The sequence below is a fragment of the Peromyscus californicus genome, unplaced genomic scaffold, assembly GCF_007827085.1.
Source record: "Peromyscus californicus insignis strain IS unplaced genomic scaffold, ASM782708v3 Scaffold_19__1_contigs__length_69161282, whole genome shotgun sequence".
NCBI lineage: Eukaryota > Metazoa > Chordata > Mammalia > Rodentia > Cricetidae > Peromyscus > Peromyscus californicus.
Genome location: NW_026294491.1, coordinates 56,376,842 through 56,399,971, shown reverse-complemented (window position 1 = coordinate 56,399,971; position 23,130 = coordinate 56,376,842). Strand labels below are relative to the sequence as shown.

Sequence of the window (23,130 nt, the reverse complement as noted above, 5' to 3'; positions counted from 1 at the left end):
AAACAAAAGCATGGTCAGGCCTATCACAACAATACCCCAGTCTCTGGTACCAACTTCTGTCTTAATTGGAATTTTCATTGCTGTGAAGAGACACAGCAACTCTTACAAAGAAACATTTAATTGGGGTGGCTCACTTACACTTTCAGAGGTTCCGTCCATTACCATTATGGCAGGGGAGAATGACAGCATGCAGGCAGATGTGGTGCTGGATCTGACACTCCTTACATCTTGACTCAGAGGCAACAGGAGTTGTCTCACTGTCACACTGAGTGAAGCTTGAGAAAAAGAGTCCTCAAAGCCCACCTCCACTGCTGTAGAAGATTATTTTAAGGTGTGTTGTTTTTGCTTATGCTCTGAAACATTTGTTTAATGATGCCAAGATGTGTTACTTTTGTTTGATTAAATAAAATTCACCTGTGGTCAAGAGGCTGAGTCAGCAACTAGCTGACAGGAAGTGGTAGGGAGGAGCCAGGGGGATAAGGGCTTTTAAGTGGGGCATAAGAGATTGGTGAGGGCTTTTGGGGAGACACAATCAAGGAGAGGAGGTGAGCTACTTGCTATTCAGCCTCTCTGAGGAGCAGAATTCCATCTCAACATTTGAATCTTGAGTTCTTTAGAGGGACAGAGATTCAGGTAAGTTCCCTTTGTAGCTTTGAAAGAGTCAGTGCCTGAGAGAACAGAATCCCCCAGGCTGTGGGCCTTACTGCTGAACCACTGCTGGTAGTGGCAGAGTTGCAGTTGCTGATTAGGACAGCCATTGCTTCAAAGACAGCAACAGTTTTAAAGAAAGACAACAATTGGTGCCCAGTGTGAGGCTTGTATTTCCATAGGCCCTGAGAAAGCTTTGGGGGTGGGGGGAGAGTAATGGCTTCTTTAAGAGTTTCTGCCTGCTGGCAACCCCTTGAGCAGTCAGTACATTAAATAGAAACAAAAAACTAAGTAAAAAATACCTGCCACAGTGAAAGAACCAGCATTCTAGCGCTCTAGGAAGGTTGATCTTGGTCACCTACCTCCACCTGAGCTGCAAGTTTTAAGCTTACCTTTCATGCCCAAGAAGCCATTGGAGCCAGCCTAGGAACTGTGTGGAAGATCCAGGTGTAGGTTAGCAGTCTAAAGTTTGCTCATGTGGTCAAAAAAGGCTAAAAGGTACAGTAAAATAGATCCAGACAGAAAAAGCCTCTAAACAGGTTATAGTATGTTTAACAATGTGCATAAGCTTAAGAAAAGAAAAAGGGTATAGTAATAGGAAAAATGAATAGTTAAAAAAGTCTTTAAAGAGAGAAGTAATATAATAAAAAAATCATAAGACTTATAGAGATGGAAAATGCGCAAGGAGTCTGAATCCTGCATGTAATTGTGTTGATTTTGAAGGTTTTTTTTTTTTTTCTTTTAATTGTTGAGAAGCAAACAACAGCTGCTAAGAGACATGGGATTATAAACTGGATTGTTAAATTGAACCAATCTAGATACCTTAGGAATGTCTTAATTTTAAACAAGAAGTCAAAAAATATATTTGTTAAATGGAAATTAGAAATGCTTTTGAGTTTTGTTCCCACAGGAGAGGAGAGGCTATGGACTCCGTCAGGAATGTATTGATGAAGTGTGATCAAGGGATAGCTCCTGAACCTTGACAGGTAGTATCTATCAACAAAGGTTACTGCTGGTCTTCCAGGACTTGGTCATTATCTCAAAAGTTTTCCAGGGACCCCTATAAAAGATCCCTTTTCCCACAGCCAGCAGAAAGCAGTTTAGAGAAAACTATAGGCTGAAGATGGATGCCCCAACATTGCAGAGGAACTTTAGGTGACTGTCCAGGCAGTCTCTGTCATTTCTAAAGTTTTTGGAAGTTGTTTGCAATGCACTTTTTGTTTTCTTAAATAATATTATATCCTTCTAAGGCCTTTGATGGAGTTGAAGACTAGATAGTTATTGTTGCAGTTTTCATTAGATATAATAGAAAGTAAATTAGGTATAAAATTATGGATTTACTAGGATAGGAGAGATTATGTAGTATTTTCTTTAAATTTACCAGACACAAATGAATTGGAATACAGTACATTGTAAATGTAATCTTTACTTGATAATTGTTCGTACTGCATACAGTCTTACTATGCTAAAGTTAAAACCTTTCAAATTTGTTTAGAAAAAAAGTGGGGGAAATGTTGGGGAATATTATTTTAAGGTATGATATTTATGTTTATGTTGGATTTGTTTAACACTGTGAAGATGTGTTATTGTGTCTGTCTAAAACACCTGATGGTCTAATAAAGAACTGGCAGGAGAAAGGATAGGAGGAGCTGGCAGGCAGAGAGAATATATTTAAGAAGAAATCTGGAGGTAAAAAGGAAGTAACCAGAGAAGGAGGAGGATATCAGGGGCCAGCCACCCAGCTGCACAACCAGCAATGGAGTAAGAAAAAAAAAAGGTATACAAAAATAGAGAAAGGTAAAATTCCAGAAGCAAAAGGCAGATGGGTTAATTTAAGTTAAGGAAAGCTGGCAAGTAGCAATCCAAGAAGGCTGATCATTTATAAGTAATAATTAGCCTCCATGTGTGATTTATTTGGGAGCTGGGTGGCAAGTCCCCCATAAGAGCAAAAACAACCAACAACACTCCACAGTGACACACTTCCTCCAACAAGGCCATACCTCCTAATAGTGGAATTATTGTGCCACTCCCTTTGGGAGCCATTTTCTTTCAAAATACCACAGAGGTTAATTTTAAAATATGTCTGAGTATAATTTATTTGTAAAAGCCTGTCACCACACCTTAAGATATAAAATTATATCTTAGAAATAATATGCTATTGTCTAATGAATTATAGGACTTTGTGTTGAGGTTTTGTGTTACATGTTACGTTAATTATAATAAAATTGTTGTGTCACTTTGAATGATAAGTAAATTTCTTTGTCATTTTGGGGTGGCTATTGTTTGAGAATTTAGGTGCCAAGATGAAAGTTTTGGAAAAGAAGAAAAAGTAGTATGATGTTCCCCTTCAGGAAGTCAAGTAATATGCACATTTGACTAAGTGTACTCTGTATGAGGAAAAAAAATGTTTGGACCTGAGAATGGGTTTTAGAAATTTGTATTGAGAAACAGATGAAAAAGTGATCAATGGTATCTGAAATAGAACAGGATACTATGTATCTCTTCCCAACTTGTACATAAGCCACCCAGGAATGATAAGTGAGGTGCCAAATGATGAGTTTCACCCTTGACGTTATATCATTGATGTAATTGTGGGAACCTGGATGGTGCAGCAGAGCTGTCATTGTGTGGTTAAGATGTGTCATTTTAAGGCTTATCCTGGATAGGTTGGAGACAGAAGCAGATATAATGGAAGGCCTGGAGAAAATAGCAATGAAGTCAGAAGTCATTTTTGCATTTGCCTCGAATTTAAAGTTGAAGATTTGCTCCTGTAAGGAGGAAAATGTGGTCTGCAATAGTAGAAGTAAAGACATCAAGCCAGGATGAAAAAAATGGCTCAGCAGTTAAGAGCATGTACTGCTCTTCCAGAGGACCAGAGTTCAATTCTCAGGACCCACCCAGGAAGCTTACAACTTCCTGTAAATCTATATCTATAGGTATCCAATGCCTCTGACCTACATGGTACCTTCACACATTCGCACACCCACATACACACAAAGAACTACAGCACAAAACAATAATAATTATATATATATATATATATATATATATATATAAAACAGTGATGTTTCCTACAAGCCTGCATGATTGGAGTTCAGAAGGTTTTGTGCCCTTTTCTTGGCTGACTCCACTTTTTTCCTCCAGTGGAAACCAAAATTTTAGTTAAAGGGAAATAAAGTTCAAAGAAGAGGACTGAGTATAATGAAGATCTGATCCTGTTTAAAAGAGATAGAATCAATATCCGAGGTAAACTGTGAAGGGAGGTAAAGAGAGAAGAGAATGATACAGAGGATGGTGTGAGAGAAAACAAGCTGTTGCACTCATGTTTTGTGGAAATGGCTAGGGGAACAGGGCTAAAAGATTTTGAAAAATTAACTGGTTTCAGTATTCAAACTAAAAGCTTGATGTAAAGACTCTGTGGCTCTAAAAACACTCGAGATTTCTATGTACTGAAGAACTGATGCATGTTTCTACAGTGCGTAGGGATTTGTAGAATGGCATAAAGCTGCATCCTGCCTGCTTGGGAGTATTGATTATCTTCCAGATTTTGATTTGTGCATGTTTCTAAAAGTCATGAAATGGAAAACATGACTTATAAACTTTTATTCAATTGTAAGGATTTTCCTCTTTTCATCAAAAATGTAACATTTTAAATAAAGCCCTAAATTAAATCCCTAATAATGAGGATGCCAGGAACCAATGGTGTACTTTCTGCCATGGAACGAACTAAGAGACTGATTAAGAAGAAGCTGCTGACGAGAAAGCTTGATTAAAGTTTGATAAAAATAGGTCAATTAGTGAATTTGTATACATGTTGTATCTTGAGCACTAATAAAAAATGACGTTTCTGGAGAAATGTTAAGTCTCCCAGTAACTCCTAATTTGTCAAACTCATGGCTAAAAGGATGCTAAGTGATCCTATGTAATGAGCAAGCAGAATGTTAATCATGACATGTGGATAATTTGATAGTCAAACTAAAGAAACTGGTCTCTCTTTTAAGCATCTGCCATCACACATTTAGGTTAATACATATAAAGCTTTGTATTGAATAGGTAATCTCAAAATACATTGAGCTCCAAGATTCTGTGAGCCAGTAATTTAACCCTATGAATCCATAAGATATGAATATATTTCTCCACATTAAAATAACATAAAAATGTAAATGCTGTTGTCTTCACATCATAAGATTATCTATTACCTCAGCAGCATTCTATCACCTTGAATGAACTCTTATGTAAGGGTCATATAGGCCTTTGCTGAGTGCTCAATACAGATGAGAAATTTCAGATGTTTGTACTTTATGTTTTAGTAGGAAATGATGATTAAAGGATCTTGTAATACTATTCTCTTTCTCCATGTGATTTTGGGTGTGTCATAAAATAAGAACTTCAGTATTTTCCTCACAATAGAATATCTTCAAATCCCTCTTTTATATGTTTTTATCCTGCAAACATATATTGAGCATTGTGCTAGATCTGAGTTGGAAAATGATTCATAGGGTGCTTGCCCTCATTGTGCTGGTAGGCTGTAGGAATGAGAATGTGTGTATAAGCCATGCACTGCAGCTGTATGCCAGAAACAATAAATTAAGCATAGATAATAGAGACTATGTACAAATCAAGAGTGTCTCCATAGAGGAGTGACTCTGAGTATGCTGGGGCACATGATTGGTTAGGGAAACTCAGTCATATTGGCCATGTTTATGTTTTTTGGAGGCAACTTTGGAGGGAGCTCAATGAGAAGGAAGTCCTCAGTTGTCTAAGAAGATACACTTTAAAAACCATTATTTTCATGTCTGTAATTCTTTGGAGATTCCTTGAAGCTACTGAATCGAAAGTCATACATAGGTCAAGGATATCCTACCGTAGAACACCTGTATGAAAACATGGTTCTGTAGGTATGGCAGCAGAGGTGATGTTGTAGTAATATTTGGATAGGAGTTAGAGTGAATCTATGCATGTCATAGTACAAAAAATCATTTATTTGCACTTTGTAGTTTGATAAATCTGAATTCTACAAGTATTCATGGCAAAGATTTATCAAACTACAAAGTGCAAATAAATGACTTTGCTGATAGAATTCATAACACATAAGACATTTTGAGATTTCTTATTTTATAACAAAATATGATGAAAGATAAAGAATTTCATAATACAGAGGCATTTTGAGATTCTTCATGCTATAACTAAATATAAAGAAAGATAAAGTAGGGACATGGCAGTAAAGGTTCTCATTTATTAAAGGAATGGTGGAAACCTGAAAGGGATGCATGATGGGGCTAGATTTACTGCTGTGTGATCCTAAAATTCTGATTCTAAGACATAAAAACAAAGACTCCATAAATTCTATATTATACTTTATAGTTTAAATTTTATTTAGTTCATTCTAACTGAAATTATCTTAGCCTCTCTCCTTATCTAATTCATTTAATAATAATGCTTCTTATTTATTTATTTATTTTTGTTTAAAAAATTTTTTATTCATTTTATGCACCAACCACAGGTCCCCCTCTCATCCTTCCTCCTGCTTTCCCCAACCCCAGGCCTACCCCCATCCCCTCCTCCAGAAGGGTAAGACCTCCCATGGGGGAACAGCAAAGCCTGGTAAATTCAGTTGAGACAGGACCAAGCCCCTCCCCCGTACATCAAGGGTGAGCAAGGTGTCTGGCCACAGGTAATGGGATCCAGAAAGTCAGCTCATGCACCAGGGATAGATCCTGATCCCACTGCCAGGGGCCCCTCAAACAGACCAAGCTACACAACTGTCTCCCACATGCAGAGGGCCTAATACTGTCGCATGCATGCAGGTTCCACAGCTGTCAGTCTAAAGTTCCTGAGTTCCTATGAGCTTGGTTAACTTGTCTCTGTAGAATCTCCCATCATGAGAAGTGGATACTATATGTAAAGGATAATCAGACTATGGCCCACAGCTCCAGAGAAGCTAGGAAACAAGGGGGACCCTAAGAGGGATACAGGGATCACCTTGGGAAGGGGAAACAGAGGAGATCTCCATGAGTAAACTGGGGATGGGGGCTACGATAGAGGGTAGGAGATGGGGGATGAGAACATGAGGGAATGGGATGGTGGAGCTGGGGGAGGGATGGAGTGGGAGAGCAATGAAAGAGATATCTTGATAGAGGGAGACATTATAAGGTAAGGGAGAAATCTGGAGCTAGGGAAATTCCCAGGAATCCACAAAGACAACCCCAGCTTAGATGCCTAGCAATGGAGGAGAGGGTTCCTGAACTGGCCTACTCTGATGATCAGATTGGTGTATATCCTGTCATCATAGAGCCTTCATCCAGTAACTGATGGAAGCAGATGCAGAGATCCACAGTCAAGCACCAGGCCAAGCTCCAGACGTCCAGTTGAGAGAGAAGAGGGATTAAATAACACTTTTTCAAAGTTTCTTAAACCCAAATACTACAGTCATTTTTTACAAACATCTCTACTCTGTCTGTGTGCTCCTATACATGCATGTGGGGGGAGGCAGGGGTGGGTGAGCATGTTTGTTTGTGTGTGGGATACATATATATATACATATATATACATGCATATATATATATATATAGCCAGAAGTCAAAATTCGGTGTCTTCAGCAATCACTGTTCCTTAATTTTTGAGACAAAGTAACTAAACCTGGAGCTCCCCAATTCTACATGAATTTGTTAGCTGATGAACCTGAGGGAACCTTGTGTCCTCACCCTCTTTAGTATTGATAATACAGAGATTTGTTACTGTGCCCAGAGTTTTTCATTGTCACTGAGGATCTGAACTAAAGACATCATACTTGTGTACCAAGCACTGAACCAACTGAAACATCTTTCCAACTAACTTTTATGATCTTTAATGGCCTCTGAGATCCATAGCATCACTTTCACATGTAGCACACATCCTAATTGGTCTTAATAATAAAAACCTGGAGTCAGATATCAGGGTAAATGCTGAAAGATCTGTAAAAGAGCCAGCCAGTAGGAAGACTTCTTACCTCTACCGAATCCTCAGCCTGAAAAGGAGTGAGCTCCTGTCTCCTCCCACCTTATAGTCTTCTCTCCACCTAGCCATATCACTTCCTTTCTCCATCTCCCTAGTGCTGGGATTAAAGGCTTAAGATCCTAAATTCTATGATCAAAGGTGCATGCCACCACGGCCTGGCTCTATTTCTCTTTTAGACTGGATCAGTCTTGTACAGCCCAGGGTGACCTTGAACTCACAGATGTTTGTCTGCCTCTGCCTCCTGAGTCCTGGGATTAAAGGTGTGTGCCATCACTGCCTGGCCTCTATGGCTAAATAGTGGCATAACTCGGCATTCTGATCTTCAGGCAAGCTTTATTTGTTAGATCATAAACAAAATATCGCCATATTTCCCCTTTTCTGTCTAAAATAAAAAAGAAGGTTGTAACTAATATAAGAAAAACTACATACATTAAATAAAATAACTATACACAATATATGCAGGCAATAAACACATCAACAATGTCCAGTACATTTGCATTTGATAGATTCAGAGAAAATACTTCATTATCTATGCTATCTCTTGGTGAGTCCAAAGTCTTGTACCTAATTCACTTTCTAGCCTAACTTGCATTACCATCTAAAACTATCTTTAAATGTTTCTCAACCTTATACACTTTACATCTCTTTAGTGAGTTTCTTTTCTGAGTCTGATAAACAAGAAAAACTCTAACTGTATAACTATCTAGTCTTCAACTCCCTCAAGGACCCTAGAAGGAAATAATATTAACTGAGTAAGAAGGAAATGCAAGCAAGTGACTTCCAAAAAAAAAATGTGAGAAAGGACAAAAACAGCTGGCTTTCTGGGCAATGACCCAAGGTTCCTTTGCAGCATTGGGGCATCTATCTTCAGCCTACTGGCCTAGCATATCTGGCAGATTTTTGTGCAAAGCAGAATATTCTGAAGGGCTGTCTCACCTTGTCTTGGCAGAGTTCAGCTGTCCTTTCTTTTGTGTCCTGCTTGTCCCCTTTTTACAGGATACTGTCAGCAGTCAAGGCAAGAGAATTTTCTTGCCCAGTGGCTAACTTTTGCCACAAAGAAAGTAAACTCCATATGGAGTTTCTTCAATGCCCATCATCTTCTCTGAAGTAGATTGGTGCTGCCAGGAGCAGACATGTCTCATTGTCATAAAAAAAGAACCTATGTTATTAAAACATCTTAAATGCCATATTCTGTAGACCTCTGAAGTGTTTGAAGACAGCCTACCTATCTAAAATGTATCTCTGTTTGACCTTGGAAACATACTTAATATGATAACAAGTTTGATTGTAAAAATGACTAATTACTAATCTGCATTTCTTTATATCCTAATTAGTTTGTAATAATAACTTTCAAGGACTAGAAATTTGCATTATGTTAAATGAGCTGTATGGGTACAATACCTTGAATATGAGTAGAAATGTATGTACACTATGTTCTAAGAAAAACAATCTCAAATTTGTATCAATATACAAAGATCTACATCAATTTGAAACATTTAAAACAAGTAGTTGCTTTTTAAAAGTAGATTCAATAATCTACCCTTTTATCCTATCATTCATATTCAGTTCAGGAAGCTAGGATTAAGGAAGCTGCACTTTCTGACCAGGGTCATAAGATGCTAGAATGAGGAGAGGTGCTAGACTCTAATCTTGATCCACATCAAGCATATGCTATAGACTCCAAGATCAGGTTGTGTGCATTCATCTCCAGAGTACATGGCAAAATCTCTCTGTGGGCTATGTGAATTCTGTGAGTCATCATCACCACTTGAAATCAAGATATATTGATTCTAATTATGGCCTTGTTGCTAAGCACTTGTAAGACTATATCACCATGTCACCAGCTGTTTAAATATTTACAATTAAAAGTAAAGATTGACAACTTGAGAGTTAAGAGGCAGAGTGTGTTGTACATGATAATCAGTTACAACACTGTCTCCAGTTATAAGCACAGTATATATCCAAATAGATTCTTTCTAAATGGCATCTGTGTGGTACACATTCACACTTAATCTTATTTACCTGTTAATAGAGTGGCCACTGAAAAGAATTTTCTACTGCAGGAGTAAGATGAAATAAAATCCAAGCCTTAAGTAAGCTTATGTAAGTTGCCACTTAATGCATGTTTTGCTTACTAATGCAAAATTTTACTAAGTCTGACCAGCAGCAACATATCGATGACTTTAAAACCATCTTCTGTTGCTCTTTTTCACTGGTCAATGATTCCTACTTCAACCCTAGTAAAGTTTCCTGCATTGATTTAAAAAATCATTAAATTTTCTGGAGAAATTTATGAATAATAGAAATGTGATTTTTCTGTTCATGGTTCTAGGGAAGCATCAAGTGACTTGAGTTTCTACCACAAAGCACATGACAGTGGCCACATTTACAGTCATAGTTTTGGAAACTGTTTCTGATGCTCACTCTCTATGACTAGAGTGAAAGAAAAAAGAAATACTTATGAAGAAGCTTATGGAAAATTTGTAATTATGAACTGGTTTTCAAAATGTTCTGAGAAGGCTGTGTCTATTAAAATAGGCTGAGAAGACAGTGAGAGCAATTTATCCTGCCCTTTAGTGCATCTTTAGCATCCTAGACTGAACATGAGAATGATAATATGTCTTACTGAGGCTTTTAAAGATCATGGAAGTTAGTTGGAAAGGTGTCCTAGCTGGTACAGTGCCTGGTACACAAGCTTCCTGATGCTATATTGTGTGGTGACTCTAAAATCACCCTTCAGAAAAGAATACAACTAGAGGAAAAGCTTCTCCTTGGGAATGCTCTTCTTTTATAAGGTTTCATATCTTTTCTTAACTCTATGCTGGCATATTCTTCACCATGAGTGGGCATATATAGTTTACATATTTGTAGATCCGATTAAATGACTCTTGGTTATCTCCAAGATATAAATGCTACTATTGCACTCTTGAGCATATATTGCCATTCTGGCCATTGTTTGGTCCAAAGGCTTCACAGCTGGATAGGACTACTGATTGTTTTCTACATTTGGCAGCCCTTACAGCACCTTTGGATATGACATCTAGTCCTCCAGAAGGAGGCATCCATGTCAGATACAATTAGATTTAGCTCTATTTCTCCAAGCCTTATGTCTGAAGTATGTGAAATGGAGTGGGAATGATGTACACACAGTGCTCATGTATGAAATTCTCAAATAAAATAAAATAAGCATCAAAATTATATGCAATAGTGTTAATACTTAAGCATTAAACTCTGAGTAATTACTGATTGTTTGCTGAACCTAGTCTTTAATGTAAAACTAAATCTGAATTTGAAGATTTTGCAAATAGTCCTAGGAACACAGAAAATTGTTACTTAGCACTGACAAGTCCATTTTGCGGAACTTTTTCATACATTCTCACAAGAGCATATTTATTATAGAAACATCCTCATTTTAATTATCTGTGTTTGATAGTTCAAGAATAATATTTTCTTTGTTCCAGAGTTGATATCATAGCAAAAATACTAATTTTATTGCTTTGTGAAACATTATGTTTTAATTCCTTAGGATCATGTAGTGCTCCTGTAGCTAATGCTTTTATCACTTGACTTCCATGCCATAAATGTTGGTAACTTTTGTGGAAGAAAATTTGCTGGCAATCTAGTTAAAATAAAGATTAAGCCAAATATAATACTAATCATATATAAAGTATAAAATGCTTTCCCAGCAAAGAATCTGAAACAAACATGTTTGGTATCATGAGGCACAGGTGACTAGGAACAGATCTGCAATGAGTAGGTACTGAGTCAAATTGGGAAGTGAGCAACCTTCCCAATGGAAATAAAAATAGGTGAATAGAATGTTTTGCTGTCCTAGCCAGTTTATGGATAAGCTGAGAGACATATCAGAGCCAGATTAAAAGAATTACTTTCCTCTCTTTGGGCAAGAATGCTGTCCTTGGCAAAAACAGCCATGGTTGCCACTTAGAACCCTTGGGAGTAGTGAAACTCAGATTTAATTTATAAGTCATGGGACTTCAAACAAATTCATGTAAAAGTGATATGGAATAAAGTTGATTTGCTGACTATCAAATATCAGTAGAAGTTAATGCTTCTCTGTTTCAGCACAGAAAAGCTATGAGGTACTCAGTTGTGGTGGCCATAATCACAATTCTGAAGCCATGTTGTCTGAGACAAAAGACTCCACCTCCTGCTATATGTGAGCTACGACAAGACGGGCATGGTATCAGAGCTCTCTGCTTTATTTTCCACAGCCATTACATAGCAATAATAATTGTACTTCATGTGTGCTTTAACAATGAAATGCATGTATGTATATTATTAATTTTTTCGAGGCAGGGTTTCTCTGTGCAGTTTTAGTGCCTTTCCTGGATCTCGCTCTGTAGACTAGGCTGGCCTCGAATTCACAGAGATCCGCCTGCCTCTGCCTACTGAGTGCTGGGGTTAAAGGTGTGCACCACCGCCGCCCAACTGTATATTTTTTATATAGCTACCCAATAACTATTCCATGAATGCTTTCACAGAATAATCATTAAATTTTATATTATGATTTGTTGTATTGTGTTCCTACATAATTGAAAATATACTAGAAACACCATTCTTTAGATATCAGTAAAGGGTAGATAAGTAAATATTTTACTATACATACAATCACAGATTTTTAAAGCCACCGAGAAGCAGGTTTTGCATTTCCACCAGTAAGTTCACAATAGAATGTTCTGAAGCCTTGGCAGACAAAAATTTTGTGAAACAAATAAATGGATCTAGTATTTTCTGTGAATGTGAGTTTGAAGCTTTTCTGAGATATGTCTGTTGTGTATGTAAATGATCAGAATGTAAGACAACAATCAAAATCAATGGAAATAGAGTTTGGATAACCAAGAACCGTATTCTCATTAGGATAGCTAAAGATAATATTGACAATTAGTAACAACAATGTCTAATTAGAGGTACTAATCTGTGAATTCAAGTGAGGCTTTCATGCCACTGCTTATAGTGTATACGATAGTGCATTTGATAATATAAAATAAAGTGGACATGCATATTCTATGACATTATAATTTCATGTATTTATTTATGAAATTTGCAAGTCTATTTGAGAAAGCAAAAATTTGAAAGTGATAGATACCCATCCACATTATCATGGACAGTGCTAAGGAGGTAGCTCAGTTGGCGATATGCCTTCCTTGCAAGCGTGAGCCCCTGAGTTTAATTCCCAGCACCCATTTAGAAAATAAAATGGTATTCTTGTATTCTTAAGGCTGAGGTGGGTGGTGCTGAGATAGAAGTCTGAAGCTCACTGGTCACCTAACCTCTCCTACTTGGTGAAGTTCAGGCAAACAGAACACTATCTCAAACAGCAGCAAAAGAGGTATATAGCAGCTGGCAAATGATACCCCCAGCATTATCACTGTTATCTCTTCATGCAAACAGACATGTGAACATGAACTCATTCACACACATGCACCTGAGCATACACACACACACACACACACACACACACACACACACACACACACACACAAGATTATAACAAAGAGTAGCATATTCACACAATGACACACTATGAGATATTGAGACTAAAATAAGACATGCTTCATGCAACAAGAAAGATTCATTTTATGCACATATTGTTTAGAAAAGACATCCCAGACATGGAAGGTAGCTATGCTTACCACTATACCACCAATGCTACAGGTAAAGTCTCAGACAGGGGTCATATTTGCCATTACTAAACTATGTATTATTCCATGATACTAAAAGTGAATATAGTTATTTTTTGTGGGAAGACACAATTCTTCACATATACTACACTTCAATCAAACAAACAACAACAACAACAAAAAAAACCACATAGTTGAAATGATAAATCTCGAAGGCTGGAGAGATGGCTCAGAGGTTAAGAGCACCGGCTGGTCTACCAGAGGTTCTGAGTTCAATTCCCAGCAACCACATGGTGGCTCACAACCATCTACCATGAGATCGGGTGTCCTCTTCTGGCCTGGAGGCATACATGCAGGCAGAACACTGAATAAATAATAACTAAAAATGATAAATCTCAATAGTTAGGAGAGCTTCTATAATCAAGACCTTTAAATTTTCTTTCTTTTGGTGTGGCAAGTGAAAATACCTTCTATTAAATTTTATTTATAATTTTGTACTTGATAAAGATGGGAATAGGATATAGTGATTAGCATAGTAAAAGTAAAGGAAAATGGACTCTTTTTATTTGTCAAAGCTATGAAATAATTGCACAGTTCTTGTTAAGCTATAATAAGAGAAATAAAACATACACTCCATCTTTTCTTCCAAATTAAGCTTACCTTGACCATTTTTCTTGTACTCTTAGAATTTTTGTGAGTTTTTGTCTGTGTTTGCTTGTGTGTTTTATCGTTTTGATTTTATTTTATCTATATTGTCATAGTTTTCTTTGTCATAACTATGACAAAATACCTGACATAATCAACTGAAGGAAGGAGAGGTTTATATATAGTGGGTAGAGTCTATTACAGCAGAGAGGGCACGACAGGGCCACTCCCTAGAGGTAGCAGTGAATATCAGACCTTCTCACACAGTAGGGTTGGGAAAAGCAAGTCAAAGAGCAGAGAGCAAGACCAGAAACAGGGCCAAGCTATTCATTCACAGGCCCTGTGACCTTCCAGAAGAGCACTGCCAGCTGTGGTCCAGATGTTTAACCAGCTGTGTCTATCAGTTTCATTTCACATTAAAATTACACCAGACAGAGATGGAAACAGTGAACACATTGATTAAAAGTGCACTTTTGGGGTAAGTAATACTATACAGTGATGATTGTCTATATCAACAATAACCCCAAAATATTGTCCTAGACATTGACAGCTACAGCGACATCACATGAATTCACAAAGCCTGTCTTCATTTTTTACAGTTGAATGGGAACTGACATTAAAAAAAAAAAAAGAAAAAGTTAAATATATGTGACATTTTATCATCTTTCTAAAGAATTTGCTTCAAGGTTACATATAAAGTGCATCATCAATGGTTACTTCACCTTTTGCCAGCTCAGTCAGACTTGAGGTTTTCAAGCAAATATATATTAGTTGGCAAATTGGCTATTCACCTAGGAATTTAAATTGTACATTACTATTTTATCTGCTTTAAACTTTGTAGCAGTGATGTTAAGATATAGAATGTTAAGATGTAAGCAGGGAAGTTAAGATGATGTGTATTATGAGAAGATCCTTCAAAATCTAGTCAAGAAGAGACTTTGATTTCACATTGACCTACATGGTAACTACTCTTTTAATTTCCTTAAGAAAGTCTACCTGTGTTTGTTGAGTTGATTTGGAGAAATCATAGGAAGAACTCTGAGACTGCCTGCTTTTAGAGATTGAATTACAATGAAATATGAACTATAAGGTTCATATCTCAGTTGTTTATTTGAAAAATGCTTCAGAAAAAAATATTAACTTTTTGACTCAAATAGCTCACTTCCCCTTTTATGTATAGATTGGAGTTGTGGCAACAGTATATCTATCATTGTAAAATTAGCCTGGAACTATGTAACCCAATTCAACTGTCTCTTGCTCTAGCACACAGGAGTAGTTTTTGTCTGTGTTTGCTTGTGTGTTGTTTTGATTTTATTTTATCTATATTGTCATAGTTTTCTTTGTCATAACTATGACAAAATACCTGACATAATCAACTGAAGGAAGGAGAGGTTTATATATAGTGGGTAGAGTCTATTACAGCAGAGAGGGCACGACAGGGCCACTCCCTAGAGGTGGCAGTGAATAGCAGACCTGTTGAGTAAAACTGGGTCATGGTAAGACATGCCCTTGGAAGGAAGCATTAACAGAATAGACATTCTCTGCTGGTGAAGGTTGAAATAAGGACAATGAAGATTACCTCACTGTGTGAGTCTGCTATTCTCCTTACAAACTACAGCTTTCAGATTGCATCTTGTCAGCTCCTAGGGTTTATTTGATTCACTAATACACACTAATATAAATGCAAAATCTTGAGTCATCATTATGCAAACTATTTGTCAGGCGATTCTCTCTCAGTTTGCATTTTCCATGAATCAAATAGAGTTAATTTAATAAAATTATCTGTCAGCTTTCTCCACCACACAAACCATCACATATGCAAATTATTACCATTAATGTTAATTGGTGCTAAATTATAGAAATCACAATTCATTCACTTTAGTATCTTTTCTGCAGAGTCAATACATTTTAACAAAAAAATTAATATTCTCTTTTCCAGCAAATAATTATAAAGTATTTCTCTTTCTGAAATAACCTCATTGATAGGCACTGTTTCAGAATTTAGCATTTAACTCTTGTAAGATATATAAGGCTTATGTCTAGAGTTATCTTCTTATATGTATATGAATATTGTTCTAGTGTCATTTGTTGAAAGGATTATCGCTGCTCCACTATACAGCCTTTTTTTCTATGTCTAAGATAGTTTACCATGTTTATTTGGTATATTCCTGGGATATATTCAGTCGACTTATCTGTCTGTCTATTCTTTTAGCAATGTCACACTACTCTAATTACTGCAGGTTTATAGTAACTAATAAAGTCAAGTGGTATAAATCCTCCAACAATGTTATTTGATATTGGGTTGTCTATTCTGGGTCTTTTCTTAAAATTCTCTGTAAGAAATTTCTAATGAGGTAGATGATTTCAACAAAATAACTTGCTGGGATTTTGACCGGATTGCATTAAATCTATAGATTGACTAGAAAAAAATTGATCTCTTGGTGATATTGAGTGTTCTTCTCTGTGAACATGCTATTTCTTTGATTTTGTTCATCAGATGTTCATAGCTTTTCTAACATAGATTTTGCATGTGCATGATTTTTCAGATTTATGTCTATATGATTTTTAATTTAAAATTCTATTTGTTCATCATTAGTAAACCATTAGTAAACCATGACTTCTCATAATTCAGTCCCTTTACTGCTGGGTCAGTGGTTTGCCCTGTGTTTTCCTTTCTTTTATGGATCCTAGATTTGTTATGTTGTTCTTTTTTTCACTCTTTCAAAATTTCTGTGTCTTAGAATGGCATAGTGGCGTCTACAGAAGAGTCTCTATTTCTCTATGCTCTTTCTGAAATGAAAGGGTGCTGGGGATTAAATCACCAGGATCACAGGTCTCTGTTGAAGAGAAAAGTTCTGCTTTGATTAGTTTTGTATACTGTCCTTTACAACTTTGACGTATTTATGGATTCTTCAAGACGATAAACAAAACAAATAGCAAAGAGGCCAGTGGTATGTGTAGAAGAATGAGAGATTATTGATAGCTGATAAACAGGTATCAAAAGCATGCCTCATTACTGTGAATAAAGAACACACATCCTGACCTCCTTATGCTTTCAAACTTTTTTTTCTTTCTACATTTCCTCAGTTAAGGATCTGTAGCCTTTCTTTTAAGTAGTATTATTTAAAAGTGAGCTCTAGTGCAGTCCTGAGTAAGCACAATAGGTACAAACCCTTGCTCTGCCTCTAAGAATCTCATTTATCATACTATTTTCTTCCTTATTTCCTCAACCAGCTTCAGCCCTGTGACTTTTTGATTTTTCTCTCTGAAAACAACAGCTCTACCTAGCAACAACAACAAAAACTCTTAAATATGATTAAGCTATTATGAACCCCAAGTTATAGAAAGAAAACATGGTATGTTGAGAGAAATGGTGTAATGAGAAACCTGATAGGTGAAACCTGGAGCTTAACATCCAACATTTTCCAACAACAATGCCTTTTATTTCTTGCTGGGATCACTTAGATGGCCAGTTACACACGGAGACAATGACAGAAACACATTAATATTCAAGTACCCACACAATTTTGCCTTCTTTATGACTATGCATACTTTTGCTTAAAACTCAAGTATAAAATCCATACTCTGAAAGTCTGCCAATTGTCCTTAATGGTAGTGAATTTTCTAGATCTTTCTAGTTGTTTCACTTACCTGCTAAGGAAATTCCTGGAATGAGGAAGGAAAAAAGAAAAAGATATTCAGAGAACAGTGTGGTTATTTGATTCATCACCTTGTCAGGAGAGAAAAATTCACATAATTTAATTCTCTACCTTCCTGTCTCTGTGTTTTCTCTGCTGCCTGTCACAGGAGGGCAATGCAGATGCATAGTAATGAGACTAGGCTAGGCAGCCACCCAAGGCATTTTCTTCAACTTGGAGAAAAGCGTTTCAACGATATTTACAAAAGTCTCTAAAAGGACAGTTACGTAAGTGATTGTTAACCTTAAAAGAGTTTGGGAGACAAAAAACCACCGGGAGACAAGTAAGCTCTGGAACGTACACCCAAGCACGTGGGGAAATAGCAATTTCATTTCCCTTGGTGTAATCTCACGTGACATGGTACAGGATTTGCTTGGTCCATTACAACACAGCTAAGGTTTTTCACCTCTGATTCCTGCCTCATTTAAAACCATTAAAGCATGAGGTTAAAAGTTAAGGTCAGAGGCCATAGTCCTTTCCTAGCCTACCACTTATTCTCACCCTGCCCTCATAGGCCGTGGTGGCTTCCTCTTAGTTCACACTCTGCGTCGGCGCTCGACTGAGTTTCTCCTATTGGATTACTTCTCCATGAGGAAAGCCCTTTACACTTTTCCTTTCTTCCATGTACCAGGGAAATTCTGGCCAAACACTCTTTTCTTACCAAATTAAACTCCTGTTCAGAAGTCAGTCTGCTTGTCTTTTTGATTAAAGTGGACATCTTTAGCTGAGCCTGGTAACAAATACTTCTGTAACCCTGTGCTTCTTAAGAAACTGAGCTAAGAAGAAAGTAAATTCAAGAAATCCTGGTTTACAGAGTTCAAAGTCAGCCTGGAATCTAGAAGAGCTCAAAGTTGGCCTTGTCAATTTGGTACTGCTCCTTAGATATTATCAGGATTGGATGGCACCATGACATCATGGTTTGACTTTTCTCCCCTAATAAATGCCTTGTTATAACCAAGGACTACAACATCAGCACCCACATTACAGTTGGGAGGAATAGAACCTGAGTCATTTCTTACACTGAGAAGACATTTGGAATCCTGAGCTTAATTGATAGCTACCTTTACCTAGTTTCAAGAACTTCTGTATCTTACAAGATTAATGTATAGGCTTTTTGATAAACAAAAATGCCATTCAACTGGCCAGTCCAGTAAGGGCCAAACCAACAGGCCTGTCAACCATGTGGACAGCACAAGGGCCCTTATGATGGCAACTTGTTTAAGAGACTTTAGAAATAGTATAAAGCCTGCCTAAAATGTAGATTAGCACAATGTTCCCTTTGGCCGTTGTACACTCTGACCCCATGAGAGTGTGTGCTCTGGTCTAAAATGGCCCGTTCTTACTTTGGCCGCTGCCCATTCCCACCCTTGAATGTATTGAATGTTTGCTACCCTGTATTCTGCAATAAACTCTACTGATCTTGGTTGGTGGTCTCTATGGGGGAGCAGTCTCTGGCTGCGCTCAACCAGTTTGAGGAAGCTGAAGGTCATTGTTTGTCACCATCCATAGTTGGACCATCTGGAGGCCTCGAATTCCCAGGGGTCTGAGGCAAGGCCATGCTCCTTTCAACAATACACATTCACTCAGGAATTCACCTGCTTCCCACACCCTTCAGAGCTGAGTTTCCAGGTAGGTCAGGACATGTGGGCCTCTGCCATTCTGGAGAGGGACAGCTATTCTTAACCCCTGACTTTATCTTCCACTAGTGCCAAACACATAATCTTCAGAACTCAGTGAACACAAAATTTCTAGGCCATGGTTGAAAAACTACTAAACATTTTAAGACAGTGAGAACAGAGCTTTAAGCTGTTCTGCATATGGAGCACGTGTGACTACCTGGGACCAGACACACAGCGGCTCCTTATGTGGTTGCAGATGCCTCTGCATTAAGGTGTCAAGATGTTCTCATCCTCAAACCTGACAGAAAAATATTCCTTTTCTAGCCTCAACATCTGAACTGGGTGAGTCACCATGGCCTAATGAATGCCAGAGAGAATCTACAAACAAGTGGAAGATGAAGAAGCCATTTGCTGTCCACTTGTATACAAACAAATGAAATCATTATTCAGTGCAAGGAATTTTGGAAAAGACTATACCTTAAGATTTTGAGGAACACAAGACATACTGCAGAGTCTGTCAGGCACCACTCGTGTCTCTGGGTTTTATGACAGAGCTCTTTGGTAGCTTGTAATTTAGAAAATCTTTAAGTAACAGTGTTTCTCCTCTGCAGCTCTCTAGGCCTTCAGGAAATGATGGAAAGAAGACTGGACTCTAATGATCATAGGTAGAAATTGGGTTTTGTCGAGACTGCACTTTCCTGAAGCACTGAGTGGCAGTCAGAAGGTACTCATGCGGGTGCACTTTGGATGAGGCAATCTTAATTTCACAGTTGAGAGATTCCTGTTTACTCTGTTTAGCAGTCTCTGTTCATTTGCTTCAGTCCATCGGAAGCCTCCTCTGCATTTGCTCTTTAGAAGGTTTAGAAACTTTCTCTACTTTTCCCTGCAGCTTTTCTTTCTTCTCTGTTTGGATAATGGATAGGATTTTGTCAGTGTTTCTAGGTCCCGAGATCTTTCTGGAGCCTGAGATGCTGAGAGGTTCAGCATAAGGGTCCTTGGGTATCTTTATGATTTGGTAACAAAGAGTGTATGCTGCCATGTACTGACATTCTGCATCTTTGCCCTGACCTAAGGAATGAGATTTAGGATGTCCACTTCCAGCTGTTGGGGATTACATTTGGCCATCCTTCCTGGAACATTTTGGTTTTTAAGAAACAAACTTCAACTGATACTGTTATGATTTCCTAGCTCAGGACTTGTCTAGATTTTGGTGAAAGAGATTTTATAATGTAAACTGTTAAGGTTTATTTTTATTTCAAGATTCATTCTCTTGAGGCTGGGCTTGTGGAATGGTGCCTAGCAGACACCAGGTCCAGGTAGTCCAGAGGGATAATAGGAGGAAGGGAAAGAAGGCTGAATTAAAGTATGATACATGCATATATGGAAATGTAGCCATAAACACATTAATTTTTATAATGTAAACTAACTTTTATAATAAAAAGCATAGATGTAATTAGAATAATATCTCACATTGGCCTTTTAAATACTGAGAAAACTTCTAATCTCTTGTCATTTCAAAATTACAAAGAAAATGAAAATTGACAACATGTATCCTTTAGGGATTTGCTTAATTCACTGACAAAAAAAAATACCCAAAGATTCATCCACAGCATTCCATGCAATTTCATAAGCATGGACATTTCACAGTTCAAGCATTCAGTCATTGAAAACTACTTGATCTTTAAAAAAGACTATCCTCTGTAGATGAACGTAATAACCATTTGGGTCGAGGTTGTTATATGAACATACGCTTTTATTTCTTTGGGAGAAATTCCAGATAGTGTAATCATAGGTTCATGTGACATAACTGCAGTTAATTTTATGAGAAACCATTAATTTCAAGAATGAGTTTATCACCTTACATTTCCATAAGCAATACATAAGGGATTTCAGTTCTCCCCACTCCTGCCAATATTTGATATTATATCCATTGCTTATTTTAATCCAGTCTGATAGGTATGTAGTGTTATCTCATTATGAAGTCAGTTTCCATTTTCCTAGTCATTAGCTAGTTCGAGGCATCATAAAAATGTATATATTGCATTTGCTTATACTAGTCATAAAAGGTCACTTCCTGATTTCAGCAAACAGTTAAGTGGGGTTTTCTGCTTTTTTAATGTGTGTGTGTGTGTGTGTGTGTGTGTGTGTGTGTATGCGTGTGAGAGTTTTCTTATTGTGCAACTGCCCTATTGTGCCCATAAACACCTTATATCTTTGTAGTCAACCACTTCTGGCTCTTAAATTTCTTTCTGCTCCCTCTTCCATTATTATCCCTCAGCATATCCTAAAAGATGACCCATTTAGAATTGAGAACTCTTAAGTTTCTTATTCTCTACAACTTGACCAGTTATGAGTCTCTGTGTTACGTGCATTCTGCTACAAAAAAAAAAAAGTGTCTCTGATGAGGGTTAACTGATACACTAGCCTATGGATACCATGATAATTCATTAGACTTGTATAACATTATGTTCATTTTGTAGAGTAATAGTAGTAGGTACTTCTGTAGGGCCTGTCTAGCTACAGTGTCAAATATAGGTTTCAGCTGGTAGACTGGGTCTTATATCCAAGTAGAAAGTGGTTAATAATTCCCACAACATTCATTCCACTGTCATACCAATAGATATGCCTTTTCAGGCTGATCATTGTTAGAGTCGGCAAGGTTCAAAGCTATAAGGTTATTGATTACTTTTTCCTCTGGTAGCATGCATGCATGCTCCAACATTCCGAATGCTAGTCAACAGGAATGAAACTTCCAGATGAGTCCCAGCTTGATCTCTCCACAATCAATATCTCAAGATTGTGGTATCTTCAACAATTTTTTATAGGAGGCAATCAAGAGCATGGGTCTGAGTAGATAGCTCAGTGACTAAAGGTATTGGCTGCAAAGCATAAAGACCCACAAGGAAGAAGGAAAGAATTGACTCCTACAAGTTGTCTTCTGCCCTCCAAGCACATATGTGCTGTGGTATGTGAACATTGATACACATAAATCAATCAATCAATCAATCAATGTAATTTTAAAAATGAGAAATCAGCAGCTTCTGACTACGTTTTTCATGTAAGCTATGGTACATTTTGAGGTTTTTCTTTTCTTTTTTATTTTACTTTCTTTGCATATTTGTCATTAATGTCTAATTAGTATGACATTTTACAGATGTCCCACTTTATATTTACCTAACACTAAATGAATATAAATGTAAATATACAATCAGGAGTTTTGCTTTCATGGTAACATTCATGTACATATATTTTATATTCAAATACTGTAATCAAATATTGTAACAGTGATCATTTGTAAGAATATGACAGTCCTAAATGGATCGTCTATATCAGGCTATCTCTTTCAAAGGTTAAGGGATAATCATGGAAGAGAGAACAGAAAGATTGTGAGAGCCAGAATTGGTATATGACTATAAGAATGCAATGTTTTGTGGGCACAATTGGTTGTTGACCTAAAAACTTAAATATTCATTAGAACTGCACCCTCATCCCCATCTGGAAGATACCAAGGAATGCCATGTTCCCTCAAGTAAACAGTGATCATCTGAAAGAATCTACCTTACTCCTAGCTGCCAGGCAGGTGTCTAAGTTAAAGCCCTAAGGTAACCTGGTTGGATATGAGAGAGGAGGAAAGAAAAGATTGTTCATTAAAACAGCTGCCAAGTACGCACTAGCACGCATCAGTAAATGCCTTTCCTGAGATTGCGGTTTAAAGCTGTATGAGCAAGTGAACTAGAACAAAATACAGAAAAATCAAAATGTTATTGACTTGTTATGCCAGGATTTTTATGTAGGATTTTAACACCCTAGCAACTAGGACCTCACAGAGTGAGGCAAACTTACTGATAAGAAGCCTGTGAGTTATAGTCCCTCTGAACTGCA

At 37.3% G+C, this 23,130-nt stretch overlaps 1 long non-coding RNA gene across 2 annotated transcripts in view; it reads right to left on the bottom strand.

The window, feature by feature from the left end:
- The window catches only part of LOC128114128 (uncharacterized), a 37,591-nt gene extending 19,911 nt beyond the window's left edge, over window positions 1-17,680 (bottom strand). The window contains exon 1 of one of the 2 annotated variants that reach the window (XR_008219724.1): window positions 17,583-17,680. This is a non-coding gene — a long non-coding RNA (uncharacterized LOC128114128). Of the gene's footprint in view, window positions 1-8,580; window positions 8,761-17,582 lie in introns of those variants that run through there. The other variant, XR_008219723.1, reaches the window with a different exon arrangement.
- Window positions 17,681-23,130: the final 5,450 nt, after the last annotated feature.